Source organism: Cavia porcellus, unplaced genomic scaffold (genome assembly GCF_034190915.1).
Source record: "Cavia porcellus strain 051 isolate PalLab524CR breed Dunkin Hartley unplaced genomic scaffold, mCavPor4.1 scaffold_13, whole genome shotgun sequence".
NCBI lineage: Eukaryota > Metazoa > Chordata > Mammalia > Rodentia > Caviidae > Cavia > Cavia porcellus.
The window spans coordinates 35,230,762-35,247,877 of record NW_026947496.1 but is presented as its reverse complement, the minus strand read 5'-3'; the positions used below and the strand labels follow the sequence as shown (position 1 = coordinate 35,247,877).

At 35.6% G+C, this 17,116-nt stretch overlaps 1 protein-coding gene and 1 pseudogene across 12 annotated transcripts in view; both read left to right on the top strand.

The window, feature by feature from the left end:
* The window catches only part of Lyst (lysosomal trafficking regulator), a 233,208-nt gene that overhangs the window by 32,910 nt on the left and 183,182 nt on the right, over positions 1–17,116 (top strand). For 10 of the 12 annotated variants that reach the window (XR_010051247.1, XR_010051246.1, XM_063260084.1 and 7 more), the window contains exon 2: positions 13,252–13,322. The exons of 1 other annotated variant lie outside the window; for it this stretch is intronic. The gene's annotated coding sequence lies outside the window, so the exon portion shown is untranslated. Of the gene's footprint in view, positions 1–11,383; positions 11,613–13,251; positions 13,323–17,116 lie in introns of those variants that run through there. One more of the 12 variants, XM_063260083.1, reaches the window with a different exon arrangement.
* LOC111757911 (U6 spliceosomal RNA) lies at positions 13,836–13,934 on the top strand (annotated as a pseudogene).

Sequence of the window (17,116 nt, the reverse complement as noted above, 5' to 3'; positions counted from 1 at the left end):
CTTGTAAACAGCATATGGTTGGATGTTGTTTCTTGATCCATTCTGCCAGTCTGTTTCTTTGAATTAGTGAATTGAGACCATTTACATTAATGGTTATAATTGTTATATATTGGTTTATTGTTGACATGTTATCTTTCTGCTGTTGCATCTTTATCTTTCCGTTCTGTTTGTCTGCTTTGCTTAGTGGTTTTTTCCTAAGTGTATGTAAACTGTCTTTCAGTATTCTCAGCAGGGCTGGCGTGGTGATCATGAAGTTCTTCAGCTGTTGTTTGTCATGGAAGTATCTTATTTCTCCATCCATTTTGAAGGACAGTTTTGCAGGGTACTTCAGTCTAGGTTGGAAATCATTTTCCTTTGGGATCTGAAATATTTCACTCCATGCTCTTTTTGACTTCATTGTTTGTGCTGAGAATTTGCTGTGATTCTGATAGGTTTTCCTTTATAGGTGATCTGTCTTTTCTCTCTGACAGCTTTTTAATATTCTATTCTTATGTTGAATTTCTGGGTTGGTGATTATTATATATCTGGGAGTGGTTTTATTTTGGTTATGGCTATTTGGAGCTCTGTATGCTTCTCTGATCCTGACAGGTAGCATTCTGAAAAATAAGAGTTTGGCTGTATAAAATCCCCCTAAACTTTACATAGTTTCAAGAAAAACACTGGATAGGAATCTGTACATCAAACCTCTAAGTCCTGTGACTGTTGGTAAACTTCTTAACTAAACATCTGCCTTAATGTTCTCATCTGTAAAATTTTAAGGGAGGTAACATGGTCATTATTGTATAGATCATTTAGTTCTCTGAGTTCTAATTATAGAATAGATTCTCATTATAATGTAATTAAATGTAAACTATGATGGTTTTTCTTTTCTGGCAGTCAGTGTTAGTTGAAAAATGTTTGCGTATGGCAGTTACATCTTACAAATGATTGTGTTCAAAATGCTCATTCCTAAAGTGTTTATTCAGAATGCAAAAGAATGTATACATGAAGCATTTCTGTTCATAGGATTCCTCTTATTCCATGCATTTAAAGCATAATATACATGAATGTGATACTGAGAGAATTCTTGGAAAACCTAGGGAAGGGTTTGGAGAAGTGCTGAGAGAGACTACCTCATGAAGCTTATCTGGGCCACTGTTTGCCTCACTGCTGCTGCTGGTACTGCTCTGCTCAGATGGTCACAGCCACGATGGCCTGGAGGAGGTATAAGAATCTGCCCATTCCTTAACAGGGAGGGTACCTCAGGAGATAGGCAGAATATGTTGCTGCAGGTCAAGCTGGAACTCTGAATTTATTTTGCCATGGAGGTATAGATTGTTACTCGCACTCTGTAGGGCCTATAGTATAAATACAATAGGATTTCCTTCCTGAAGCTTTGTACTCTGTCTAAGGAGCTTGAAGCTTCAATCCTAATTTCATAAGAACCCATTACTTCCTAACTTCCAGCTCTGAACGACTGCTGTCATTTCTTTTGATGTTAATTGGTTCAGTATAAGTTGAACATGCCCCCAAGTATTGTAGATTGTCAATAATTATGGGCTCATCATTTGTTTTATACAAGATTTCAGTGTGAAACCTTTTATTGTTAAAGTGGTTCTTGTAGGTTTTCTTATTCATATTATCTAATTTTGTACTTTGGTTAAGGTATAGATTTCTCTGGTCAACATTTTAAATTTCAAGGGGGATTTTGTAAAACAAAGCCCACTAAAATGTATCTCCATTTTCTATATTCAGCTACTACCAGATTTTGCTTTTAATATACAATATTGCTTCACTGTAAAATTGGATAATATACTTTTGAGAAATTATGCATAATCTACTTTGTACAGATTATGCAGAGGTTTATATTAATAAATATATATAAATAATATTCCTAACAAGCTTGCTTTTTTTTTTTTTAAGTCAGGGTCTCACTTTGTACTAACTCACTGTGTGGTACAGGATGGTCTCAAATTCATAGTGATCCTCCTGACTCTGTCTCCCAAGTGCTAGGATTACAGGTGTGAACCATCATACCTAGCTAACTTTATGTTTTAAGTCTTTAGTTGGGAATCTTCATGGTGGTTATTGTTTAACACATCTAGGCTTGACTAAAGAGTTACACAGTAAGTTTAGATTATCAAGCATTTTCTTGCTTAAATATTATATAATTTACACTTTAACATATATATATATATATATATATATATATATATATATATATAAAACACACACACATACATGCATGCTAGTTCAGACTGACCTTGAACTCACTTTTTAACTCAGGCTGGCCTAGAACCCACAGCAATCCTCCTGCCTTAGCATCCTGAGTGCTGAGATTACAGGTGTGTGCACCGCACCCAGCCTAACTAGCTTATATTTTAAAAACAATTCTGTTGATACAAGCAAGGTTGCTTTGTAGGCCCCCCTTCACCACCTCCAGATTCCTGCATTTAGCTTTGTGCTGCTGTACAAAGAGAGATTTTAAAATCTGGTTGCTGTGTGTAGATATCGAAATCTAGTGATTTGAATCAAATCTCTGGATAACATTTAGAGTTAGTATTTAGTGTTAAAGTCTATTTTGATTTTAGTTTTAGTATTAAAGTCTAATCTGTATTTTTTTTCCTTTTTTATCGGGACCGGGGATCGAACTCACGACTGCCTGCTTGCAAGGCAGGTGCTTATGCCGCTGAGCTAAATCCCCAGCCCCCTAATCTGTATTTTTTAAATGGATTTGACTGAAAAAATCCTGTATCTTCTAAACTCATTTATTTTAGTTCTAGTTAATTAATTCCAAAAATATCACATGTCTCTTAAGACAACTTGCATGGAGACCAAGAGTCCTAACTAGTTCTATGGACCTCATCTTTTGTACCCTACAGAAGGTATAATTAGAGTATATGATATCTGAAGTTTCTGCCATTATGGAAATGTATGATTTTATAATTATTCATATCCATTGCTTTCGTCATGTTTATTATAAAATGGTATAATTAGTGTTATTTTTCTTTCTTATTTTTTTGTGGTGATGTGATCTAAAGAATATATGTGATGTATCTTGGGAAATGATGAGTTATCATCAATATATATTGAGATCTGGAGAGGTGAGATTTAGTATAAAGTCCATATCATTAGATCTGTATATTCAAGAAAGGGGCTTAATTGTGACCTTTTCTGAATCCATAAGTCAAATACAAATACTCCCTTGCTTTTATTTTCATTGACATTTTGGAGAGGATGGCTGAAAGAAATTTCCTGGCACTGTCCTGAGGGAAGGCGGCAATAAGCTTTTGTTCCTCCAGATGGCGCACTCAGCCATAATATGTTCTGTTGTGCGATTAAATAAAATTACAAGTGTTTACTGATGGGTTATCTAGGATCTGTGCATCACTTCTAGGAAAGGAATCCAAATTTCATACTGTTCTGTGTAACTGACTAGGAAGGGCTAGGTTCCCCATGTGCTTCTAGGTCCTTGGTTTTCAGCACTGTCTGATGCTGCTATATGCATAATTGGCTATTCAGAACAGATTCAGAAACTAGTGAAGATAGCATGAAAGCAGATTAATATATGTGCTAAAATGACTAATGTATAATAAATGTTATATGAATTAATGAATTTGTGGAAAGGGGAAGTATAGCACAATGGACCCCTTTATCTTGATATTGACTAATTGAAGAGGAAAGTCAGTGACCTACAGGCCATTCTGGCCCTCTTGTTGAGCTTGAGACTTTTAAGTTCAGTTGGTACAATGCAGTGTCTTTGATAGTGCTGAGCAGAACACAGAAGAAACCAGGCATTAAAAATGTCATTTATAGGGCTGGGGATTTAGCTCAGGGGCATAAGCGCCTGCCTGGCAGGTGTTAGGTAATGAGTTTGATCCCCAGTACCAAAAAACAAAACAAAACAAAACAAAACATCATTATATAGGAACAGCCCTAACTTTAAGAGTTCATGTGTATCATGACTTGTTTTGGGGAGCAAGTATGGCAGTTCTATATATCAAGAGGGTAAATGAGTGAAAATCTACAGTACTGAGTGTATAGCTTGAGTCTGTAATCTTGTAGGCATGTAGTATATTTTGGAACTTACAGAAGTAGAACAGAGCTAAGACATCAGAGTCAGCTGCCTACTATCTGCAGAAAGTTTCATTCAGTAAGGTAGAGCCATTGTTGACTTACTTCATTGACTATTTCATTTTTAGGAAAGGTAAAGCAAGTAATCAAAGGATCTGCTGTTTTATGCCTAATTTTGACCTATTTTGGGGACAAGAGGACATAATAGGAATCCTGAGAGAAAGGCATGTCATTCATTCAGTAAAGAGTTGAGATGAATGTCTTCTGTGTGGCAAGTACTATTTTAGATTCAGAGAACTAACAGTAAATACAACAGACACAATCTGTCATTAAGAAGCCTTTATTTTAAGAGCTTATCATCTTTTGTCCCAAAAAATAGCCTCGTGGTTACTGCAACTATCTAAACTTTCACTTCATTTTAGACATCTGCTTGGCATGTGTGAGTATTCATCATCTGGGAGTGCTTGTTTCAAAAATTAAAAATTCCAGTATCCTTCATTCCTGCATTATCTGTTTTTCACTCTCATAGAGATGACCTTTTCTCAATTATCTTAGGCTTCTCCTTGTCTATTAGCATTTGTTTGGCTTCTTTCTCTTCCCTGCCCAGTGTGTATCCCATTTTAGACCACATGGTCCATTCTCTCATCCTTGGTCCTCTCTCACTTCTGCTTCTGCAATTTCTACCCACCCAAACTCCCATTTCTAAATCAGTAGTGAAGTGTGAAGTCTCTACTGTTGGACCCATGCTGCTGAGAAAATTATACCACCAGAAATTCATGGTTTTTCAGCTTCTGGTGAGCTTTGAAGTCCCCCTGTAAATCTTAATTGTCCTTGGTCACTGTTTTCTTTTGTTTGACTATACCCCAATAACTATTCTAAATTACCTAACCATCCATCCCTATCCTCAAGCTCCCTTCTCTCAGCAGACAGTCTAGCAGGTGAAAAAAAATTGAGGCTGCCATGCTTGAATTCCTTTAGTTTTTGATCTATCTGATACATTTTGTGTGTCTGCAGCTATTCTTTCCTCCTTTCCTACAGCCTTGGAGATTGAAGTGTCCGACCTGTCCTGCCCTTTTCTCAAGTCCTAGCTTCTTCACCTATCCCCTTGACCCAGTCCTCACTTTTTTCCTCTATGACTTTGTCATATGCTTGTTTCTTCTTTTGTTCCTATCTTCAGTGTCTTCCCCTTGCTGGTGGCAGTGGTATGCTGGGAAACTGACTTTCTTGGGGGAAAAAATTAGAAAGACTAATGTGTAACATTCACTCATTCCTGTGGGGAAAGTTCTCCCACCGTGAGTGAATTCAAGCCACCAATATGGTGCCATTGATACGGTGGAAAAATGCACACAGTCAGAGCTGGTAGAGGGTGGGTGGCTATGTGACAAGCCTACTTCTTCCTTACAGCTTGAAAGTATACCAGTCTACCTGCAGACTAATCAAAACCAATAATCATTTTTTAAACACTCCCTCAATTTAGTTGGGTATGATGGCATATGCCTGTAATCCAAGCACTTGGGAGGCTTAGGCAGGAAGATCACTATGAGTTCAAGGCCAGCATGGACTACGTGGTGAGTTCAAGGCCAGCCTAAACTACATAGCAAGACCCTGTCTCAAACCCAAACCAAAACAAAACGGAAAAAAACTTTCTCAGCATATGACCTCTTTCTATAACTCTGATTTTCTCTCACTTTTTTTCTAATGTTGCTTTCTCAGAAGAGTAATCTATTTGCACCATTTTCTTATTTCAGCATTGGAAGCCATAGGTGAAGATGGCATAATTGTGTTTTTGTTGTTGTTACTGTTTTTTTTCTGAGACAGAGTCTCATTATGCAGTTTGCACTGGCTTTGAATTCACTTTGTAGTACAGGCTGGTCTTGAACTCACAAGGATCCTCCTCCCTCAGCCTCCTGAGTGCTGGGATTATAGGCGAGCACCACCATACCTGGATGGTTGTTTTTTTGTGGGGGTACTGGAACTCAAACTCAGGAATGTGTGCCTGTTAGACAGGTACTTGTGCACTGAGCTACATTCCCAGCTTGATGGCATAGTTGTTGAGAGAAGGTGTACATTTTGAGCACTGCAGAAATTACAGTGAATGACAGTTAGTTTAGTTTCCATAGTTACTGAAAAGAAGCTAGCATTGGACAGAGAACTCTGCTCTCTTGGCTCGGGGATGGCTTTGCCCTAACTATAGATTCTGTACAAGTCTTAGTTCTTGTCCTGTATACTTCTTAGATGGGAGTGCCATAAATCCAGTTAACCAGACTAACATGCAGAGAGTTGTCCTGATCCCCTACCCACCTCACTTCCCAATCCAAATTATCACCCAAATTGTGCTCATTTTAACTTCTGAATATAAATTTATTCAAATTGTACCCTTCGCTCTAGAAAATGGTCTCACCTTTTTCTTGAAGTATTATAGTAGCCTCCAAACTGGCTTTCACACCAGTATTTTTTTTCCTCTAAAATCTGTCTTCCATTTTGCCACTAGAATTCTCCATCTGCTCGATAGTGCTGTTTAAAATAATTCATGTCACCTATATTACTTCTGTCACCTATATTACTACTTATATCAATGGTTCTCAGCCAGTGTTCATCAGAAGCACCTATGAAGCTTGTCAAACATGCTGATACTTAGGACCCTCTACAGCTTTAGCAGGTTGGCGTCTCTGAAAGTGGGACCCAGACAGTCTCCATGGGTGGTTTTCATGAGATCACTAGGCACTACATTAAAGCCCAAAGTTCACAGCATAGTGTACAAAGCCTTCTATCATCTGGTCTTTACCTACCATCCCTCTGTCCTTATTTTTTCTGTTCCTTATTTTTGCAATCATGACACTGAACTTACTAAAATTTTTTCAGTGACTTGTATTGGGCAGCTCATTCTGCTTTAATGCTTTTCCTCCTTTTTTCCCCTTTACCTATACAACCTCTGTTCAAGTTCCTTTGGCTCAAATATTATCTCTGTAATGCAGATTTTCTGGCCACTCAAATGAGATTAAGTGTCCTTTAGCAGGATATAGTACCCTATGTATTGGTGTGCTTTTTCCCCCACTATGTGATCTTTCTGGGGATAGAGACTAAGATTACTTTTGTGTTTTGTATTTTTCAGTATGATTACTTTTGCATTTTGTATCTTTTGGCACAAAGGGGGTGTTTAGTGAATAACAGCTAAATGAATAAAGAGGAAGAGAAATATGGAGAAAATCTGGAATATAGAGAATTGAAATACAGAGTTCCTAAAGTTCAAATGCAAGTAGGTAAGATACCATGGATATTATCTCCGGACGTGAAAGTGGCTGGAAGACAACTATCTGAATAATTGGAAATAATTTATGAAGGAAAGGGAGAGGTAAAGTGGTCAAATGAACTGCTTTTAAAATGTGGAAGAAGAGAAAGGATGTGATATATATATATATATATATAGAGAGAGAGAGAGAGAGATATTGAATATAATAATGAATATATATATAAAACATTATTTAAAAATAAATGTTCAAAACATTATTTAAAAAGGAATACAATCCTAGCAAAATAATGTGCTGAGATTTTAAAAAAAGGCAAAGCTGATCTTCTATACAAAAATGACATTCTTATAAACAAATTGCCCCTCTGTGGATACATAGTGTGAATGAAACTGGCAGCTTCTTGTTTTCTGTCCTCTCTGATGTGAAGAATGATCTACATATAGACTGATACAAGGGGAAGTAGGAATAATAAAAAAAAAAATTGAAGCCCAAGACTGGGGCGGGATTGTACTAGAACCTCTGGCTGCTCTGAACAAATTCACATCTCAGGGTCAGATTTTGAGAAGATTTGTTAACATCTTCACTGAACTGTAGTCTTTGAGTAATTGTGGCAAATGTGAAAACTTTCTCACAGTGGTGGTATAAAGTTCCAACATTAAAAAGGATATAGCCTTAGATTTTAGTAAATTGATGTAATCTTCACAAAGACTCTCAGGATAACTTTAAAAGATTTACAAATATTTACAAAAGAAAAAGATGAGCAGTAAAGGTTATGTGAATTCTCTAACAAGAATTCATTCTAGATAACCCAATTCCCACTTTTAATAGGAGTACTATACATACATATTCGGAGAATGCTACAGCTATAATACATATATAGATTTCCATGGTATATATGACGGTCTTCTGTCACGGTGTCTTTTGGGACACAGGGAGAATTGGATCATAGTGTGACCACTGTTATTAAACAACAGAACCAGTCTTACCTTGAACTCATTGGCACCTTAGTGAGAAGTCTCTTAGAAGTTGCTGTTTTTTACCCTGCTACAGTCAGCAGTTTAACACCTCTTCTTCACTTCTCACTTTCAGTTAGTAACTTTGTTGTTTATTTCCCCAAGAAAACAGAAGCACTGAAAAAGAACTTCTTGGTCTTCCACTGCCAAATACTCTAATTTGCCTACATCTATATACATGTCTTCTTACATTTTTTCTTTCCTGTTAGAGACCTGTCACTGTTTTACTTTTACATTTGGATTCTCTTCATTTTGGCTTTATTGTTTATAGAAATCTCAGTCTCAGTCTCTCTCTTTCCCTCTCGCACCCCCATCTGCTTGTCTGTCTGTTTCTGTGTCTGTCTGTCTCTGTTTCTGTGGGAGTGGTACTAGAAATTGAACCCCAGAACCTTAGCACTGAGCTGTATCCATGTTTTTTATTTTTCATTTTGAAACAGGATCTCACTGTTTTTAAGTTGTTCAAACTGGAATGAAATATGATCTTCCTGCCTCAGCCTCTCAGATCAGGGGATTATAGGTGCGTGCCACCATACAAATGTTTCTTTTTGTATTGCTTTTTTTAAAAATCATTTTTATTCTCTGTTGGAACAGGTTGTATCTCAGCTTACAAACATGCCCTAAATGCCAATCTTTTAAATAAATTTCCTATCCCAAGCCCCTCAAGCTATTCCCCATTTCCTTGTATACTTTATGCCAGAACTTTCCAAAAGAGTTGTCTACTCTGCTTGCTTTCATTTCTTCATTCCTCTTTCCTAATCCCCTGAGCATTCTTTGGCAGGGTTGTCAGGAACTTCCATATAGCTAAGTGCAGTGGTCAGTGTTGGCTTCGTCCCCTTAGTCACTTAGCAATATTTTGTATGTTCTTTTTTTTCTGTTACGTATTTTCTGCATTTGATCCTGGAGACACCATTCTGATTTTTCTCCCACTTATCCTTTCTTTTCCTCCTGTGCTGGATGTTCTTCCTATCTGGCTTTAGTCATGCTTGGCCCAAACAGGGCTTGGTCCCAAAACCTTTACCCATTCTCTAGGTTCCCACCATTCATATTGGCAGCACTGGCCACATGTAGTTTTTGTCAGCTGTGTTAGCGGGGATTACATAACAGTCCCATCATCTCAGCATGTTCTCTTGGATAGCACAGCACTGAGTTATTTCATTCCCTCTAGTTTCCTGGCTTCAGAAATATAACTACATGCTAAGGATTCCCATATCAGTTCACTAGTTCCAGGCTTTTTGCTTGAGCTATGGTTTTGTATCTCTTACCTATTTGACATCCTTTACTTAGTTTCTAATAGACCTAAGAACAGGGTAGCTGAAATGGAACTCTATTTTCCTTTCTAACTTGCTCTTCTGTTATCTGACCTATCAGTAAGCAATTCTATTCTCACAGGCTGGAAAATCTTGTCTTTTGGGGGGAATTAGGGTTGGGGGTTGCATTTTGAGGAAGAAATATCTCCAGGGGAGCACTTCTGTTTCCTCTTTTCACATCATACTTCAGTTCCTGAGAAGTAGGTCTAAGTGACTTTCCTATCACTGTAGTCACTTGTGATTTCTTTTTCTTTTGCATTCAGTATCTCTTGCATTACATCAGGTAAACATTATTTCAGTATCCTGATATATACATTTTACAGATGCCTGTATAACCTGGTTTTTTGTTTTTGTTTTTGTTTTTTGCATTCTATTCAAGTTTTTGTTCAAAGTTCACCTGTTTAGACTTGCTAAAGTAGCATTACTGTCACTCTGTACACTTATACTGCTCTCCTTTTTTCATAGCACTTAGCACTGCTTGGTATAATATATGTGCCTTTACCCCACTAGAATCCATGAAAGTGGGGAATTTGATTATGCCCATACTCAGTGCCTAAAATAATAACTGGTATATAATAAATGCTCACTGAATATTTGTTGAGTTACATGACATATTGATGCAGTTTCTAATGATTTAAAACTAAAAGTTGATGCTAATACTTTAAATCAATTTTTTTATTATTTTGGTGTTTGCTGTTTATTATTTTGTTGTGTTTTTGCGGGGGAATCAAACTCAGGACCTTATGCTTGTCAGGCAGAAGCTGTGTCGCTGAGCTATATCTCTGGCCCATTTCGTTTGTTCTTATTTTACATTTTACCAGTCACTGTATAAGAGAAAATAATTATTTTTCTGAGGAGATGATTTATATTTTTATAAGTATTTGTTACACTTTATGTTTTTCATTTTGGGTACATTTTGGGTACAAATATAAACATTCTAGAAATATTGCTGGGGCAAGTTTTATTTTGACACTGTAATAGTAGTTGTATTAGAAATGGGAAATTATAGTAGTAATGTTGAATTTAAATTTTGACATTGTAACTGTAAAAAGGCAAAAAATATAAGACAGGGTTCTCGACCTTAAGGAGTTTATGACCATGGATAAGACAGTTACATAGGTAAGTATAAGGTATCTGTGTAGTTTGGAAACAGAGGAAAATATATGTAGTGCTCTAAAGACATTTTAAATCTATTAAGATATATTTACAGCTCCAGTGTAATACTGAGTGATAAAAGTTAGAATGTGATTGTTTATAAAGAGTGGTGGCAGAATCAAGAAGGGGACAGCTGACTCCAGGCATTAGAATTGTTTTTGAGTAAATGAAACTTTGTGGGTTTCTAAGCTGGGCTTTCAAAACACAGACAAAAAAAAGCCATACCACTTTAAGAACATTAGAAAAATTCATCATTTGGCCTAGAAAATGTCTCTCTATAAAAGAGCAAAACAATTTTAGTTGGCTTCCAGCTTTCAGTTCATTGGCCACATTGACTTAGCTAGCTAAGTGTTGTAAGAGACATGACTTTACCTTGCAGTAGTCCAAGATAGAGGGTGTTATATTAAAACTATTAGTGGAATACCATTTTTAGACTCGTAATTTGACTAATAATTTCCTCTTCCATAATTTTATTTTTAAAATTAATTTTATTGGAACATTTTAGATATACATAATGATCACATTCATCATAGGGAATTTGTACCTGTACATAATACATCTTGATTTTTCTTTTAGCCCCAATCCCCTCCCTTTCCTTCAACTCCTCTCTCCCTCTTTACAGAAGCTTTGTACATTTTTTTCTTTCTCTTCTTCCATAATTTTAGAGTTAAGAACATATGCATGGCCTTGATTACCGTGGGAGGCAGCAGAAACAGGCGCGAAAGGCATCTTGATTCTATCCCACGCAAGTGGCTGAGTACTTGGTACACTGATCAGTGGTGCTGGTCCATGGAGTGAGCAAATGGGACTGAAAGCTAGCCTGTGCTTTAGCGATGGTGAGCCCTGAAGTGGAACTGCACCCACTGTGAAAAGATGTTCTCCTAATATACACAAAACTGTGTGTCTGTTATAGTTCTGTCCCATTTCTTGCCTCCTTTTCCTGAGAAACCTTTCAGTTTAGGAACTGTTTGCCTCCCTGAAAAGAACATGACAGTTCTCTAGATTTGAGCATTTAAAAATAAAGGTCACTCATCAAAAACTTATGATTCAAAATAAACTTTTGTAAGTATAAGGAGGAAACATTTTTCATGTTTTTTCCTGGTAAAAACTACAGAGAAAAGGGGAAACTAGACAGAAGTATCTTGTTGCTATTCCAGAAATAGAAAATTTTCTTTAGTATTTTTTTCTTTTCTTTTTTTTAGGGGCAACTTTTTATTTTTATTTTTTTATTTTGAAGGTAGTAGAAATACAATAGAACAAGACAGAACAAAGCCAACCGAGACAATGTGGTGAAATCAATACAGAACTTCAGAGCAGGTTACCAGGATAACAGTAATAGGTACCATAGTATATCTTGTTATCTTCACAGTAGTTGTCTAGCCAATTAGATATAGCCAAATCAAACCAAAGACAGAACATTATAAAACCAGTTGAAAGGGAATAGTGAATAGAGCAAAACGATTAATCATAATGAAACAAAACAGTGAAAACAACATTTGCTTTCAAACAGAAGATAGGATATCACCCATTATTTGCTATATTGCATATAGTCATCTTCCCAAGAGACGCTCAGACTAGTATTTTTTTCTAGAAATAGTTTTCTCTGTATTGTATACAGAAGATGAATTCATTGGAGAATTCAAGAATATGAAACTTGGTGTTAATTAATCATTGTTTGGTTTTAGTATTTTGAGTTCTCATATATTCTCAAATACCTTTCATTCCATGTCTTAGTCATTTTCCTTGTTGGGACACAATACCCCATACACACAATTTAAAGAAGCAAAGGTTTATTTTGGCTCACATTTTAGTCCACAGTTAGCTGTGTCTAAGGCAGAATGGCATGGCAGAGACAAGCTGAGGAGAGCTTCTCACAGCATAGTGGTTGGGAGTCAGAGCAAAGGAAGAGCAGGGAAGGGAGACAAATCCTTTTAGGCCATGCAATCAATGGCCTGCCTCTTCAAACCAGGCCCCACCTCCTAACAGCAAGCCATCTGTAAGCTCCCATAATCCAGTCACCTTCCAAAAACCTATTTATGAGTACATGATGCTCTTGAGGGATACCTGTATGCAAACCATAATAATTCAACGGGGGAATAATAATTTGACTACCCATAAAAACTTTGAAGTGAACACCTTTTTTCTTGATGGTATTTAGATGGTATTCTACCACCTCCTAGAATCAGTGGTAAGAACACTGATACCAGTATGATAATCTTTGGACTATGTAAATTAGGAATTGGGTGAGGAAGGATAGAGAGCCACAATTAGGTTTATTGCATTTTGGTCCAGGACACTCTGTTGACTCATTTCTTGAAGCTAGGTGCATGTTTTTAGTGTATTCTTGAGGTTATAAAAAGTATTGGTGGTTTCATACATCACATAAAAAGAGTAGCCACTGATTTTTATGTCAGAATTTTGCTAAAACTATTTATGGTTCACTATTGCCATTGATATGTTTGTTTTTTTTAATAGGTGAAACTTTATTCTACTTTATGAACCCAAATTATAAAGACTCTAAATGTTATAGAAGTATTGAAAGACTGGTAAGTATCCAATATAATAAATATTTAGCAGCCAGAACATTTGACTTTTGAAATTGTATACTTTTCTGGCATTAATTAAACCCAACAATGAAAGCAGCTAAACTTTTCTTTGATTGAGATGGACATATAGATTGTGTTTTATTCTTACTGTGACATATTGAGGATAATTTAAAGGCATGAACATAATCGTGACAGAGAAAAACCTTTAAATAGTTAAAACAGTATTGAGTATTTTTATAACTATAAACATGTTCAAAAATACAGACAGTGATAAACAAGTGGAGTGTAAGGTGCAGATACCGTAAGATTTGATTTCTTTACATTCACATGCAGACGTGTGTGCACACAGATTGACCTGAACATAATGTAATGTTACTACTTGTTAGATTGGTTGCTGGATATAACCTTATGCTGCATATTTTTTGTACTTTTCTGGTCATGTGAAATACTAGAAATTTTTAAAGAAAATACAATGCGTGCTTGCTTCGGCAGCACATATACTAAAATGGGAACGATAATTTATTTTTTTTTTTTCGATACACAATACAGAGAAGATTAGCATGGCCCCTGCGCAAGGATGACACGCAAATTCGTGAAGCCTTCTATATTTTTGTCACATTTGGTTTTATTCTCTTCAAAAAAAGTAATAAGAACCGTGGGAGTAATAAAACCCAAAAAGTCTAGTTGTTATTGTAAAAAAGAGAGGAAAGGAAGGTGGACTAAGGGATACAACCACAGGTATGTTCGAGTGTGTAGGATGGAAAACCATATTACTGAGCTTTTGTTGGATCACTGAACAGAACTGTCTCCAATTTCACTGTATGAATGTCCACTTTATATGCTTTAATTTTGTAATTTGGACAGCTGTTCCTGGGAAGATAATGTGTAACCTATTAACTGGTGATTTCTTACTGTATATTTTTTTTCTTGAAATATTGTATTATTCCCTTTTACTGCTTTGTTTTTTTTTATGTCCTTTCTTTTTTCCTCTTTAAATAAAAAAAAAAAAGAAAGAAAATACAATGCTAACCTTTTCATTTGGGATTCTGAATGGCTGAAAGGCATTCAGTTAAATTCAACATTCCTTTTAGGAAGAAGTGAGCATTTAATGTGCAAAGCAGAAGTACACCCTATTACCCTATTGGTGTTGTTAATGCTGACTAATGTAGTCAGAAGAATGGGAATTTTTCATGAATATTGAACAGAAAAATTCATAATTTTTATAAATTGTAGGTAATAGGGATTTATTGTACAAAATGTAGTTAATAATATGTTCTTTAAAATGTAGAAAGAGTAGATGTTAAGTATTCTAACCATGATATAATTGTGTGAAATAGTGCATTTGTTAATCGGCTAGTTTTCACCACAAGTCTGCCCAAAAAAATGCATACACACTTTAGCAGTTTCCCATACTAATAAATGTCTGGAAGCTAATGGCTACCACTTTGAGTATCTCTTGTAATAAGCCACAAATAACTTGTATTAATCTGATAATGTCTCAAGACATTTAGTATTAAAATATTTATACATATTTTTCTTTCTCTGGTGTATACATTTTTTGGAAGATTCTGTATATATATATATATATATATATATATACACTTCAAAACATCACATTATATATGATACATATGATATTATTTGTTAAGTTAAAAAGTTACAGAAATAGAGAAAAGAGTAAAAGAGCTCATGTGAAAAAGTTTTTCAAAATGTCTAAATGAGGCTAAACAGGTAATAGTCATGTGTACATTTGCTTGTCTTTCTTTTCATATAAAGTCACTAATCCCTTCATGGGAATTCTTTGCTCCTGATCTCATCTAACCCTGATTACCTCCCAAAGACTCCATCTTTGAATACAGTTAACATATGAACTTGAGGATTAAGTTTCAAACACAAGAATGCTGGGAGACATGTCAAACTGTAACAATTTAATTGTATTAATTTCTAGAATATAGGTCCTAATTATCATCACAGTTTTTAAGCTTTTTACATTTTAATATTTTTAAAGTGGCAGTATATTTTGCAGTAGTATCTTATAAGCATGATCAGACTCTGTGAGGTCCTTGATCTTACATACTCCTGAATGAACTGGATAATAACTACTCAAGTTGATGGTACTTCACTGAGCTCTGTGTGTTTATTGATATCTTACTTATTGAGTTTTAAATATTCTTTTGGTTACTTTCTGAAACAATGAGGGTCAAGAAAGTAGCAATGTTAAAATTTACAGAATAGTGTTAGCTACTTAGGAAGAAAATTGTAGTAACAGTAGTGCAGTGCTCAAGAAATGCTGCATTATAGATTGTCCTAATGTCTCAAAGAAGGAAAACCATTGCATCATAGTTAAGTGGCAATATTTTTTTTCTTTTTCAGTGATGCACTTGGTAACTATGTGTCTTAAAATCAATGACAGATAAGCTAATATGTGTTAATACAGTTAGATAAATATGGGCTGAATATAAGCTAAGTTATTTGATTTATTGAATCATTTTACTGTATTAAAGCATAGGAAACCAACATTATATAAATAGAGATTATTGCTGAATTTTGAAATGAGTGATACATATTTTTATACTTTTTGCCAATATTCAATGATATCAAAATAATATTTGTGAAATATATGTCTAGGACATATATATTTATATATGTATATGTATATATGTACATATATATATATATATTTGACAGTTCTGGTGAACCTATGGCACACATATATTCTGTTTTTCTTTTGAGACAAAAGATGTTAATGTATGAATTTTTTGTAAACTAAAACCTCAGTATTCAGGTTTAATTGCAGTTTTGGTACTCAGTGGGATTTGGGTTGCAGTTTGGGGACTCATCTATAAATGTTCACCATCACTGATCTAGGATATGTATCCCATATATCTTGCTTTGGGGGGAATATCTATATAAACCATGTCCTATACAGTGCTACCTTGATTCATTTTTCCACAAGTCTGGTCACAAACTGAATTGAATGAGAATGGAATCCAATTTCCCCGTAAGTCTAGTCAACATTGAACCTGACCATTGAATTTGCTTCAGTTTGTCCAATTCAGTTTGCAACCAGAATCATGGAAAGAATTAAGTTTGTGAAATGAGGTATCACTGTATATATTCTAGATAGAATCTAGGAGTTATGCTATTGGGCCCTAGATGAGAAGGAATCAGGCTAATGAGGGATTTCTCTGGCCTCTTTCATCGTTAGTTTGCTTCTTTCTACCAAGTTGGCTTTTTCTGATCCTCACCTATGTCATAGTGACCACAGCCCTTTTTTATGTGACCTTTGATTATATATCTATGTCCCTTTAATTCAAATTCCAGAGACAGACATAGACACAAACAGAGACACACTGAGAAGGAGAGCGAGCGACAGACAAGACAGACAGACAGACAGACAAACCTGACTTGCCAATTCCCCTTTGCAAGCTGCAGTGTACATCTTTAACCAATATGTATGTTGGCTGCTCATGAGTCAGGCGTGCTTCTGTTGATTACAGGCCAGAGCTTAGACCTGGCTCTTTGCAGTAGGTGAAGTCATATGACCCACTATCTTCTCAGCCTGAAATGTGGTGCAGGCTTTCCCCTAAAGCTGGCAAAGGACAACTAGGCAATAAATATTTTACATCATTTAACATCTGTAGGTTAAAAGCTTTTAAAGGTTACTGGATGTCTCAAAACTGCTTTAGTCTTAAAACTCTTGTGAAAATTTGTGGTATTTTGTATCTCGTAGCTTTTCAGTTTTGAATATTTGTGCATTTTTCTTTCTTAATTTCTTTTTTCTTTTCTTTTCT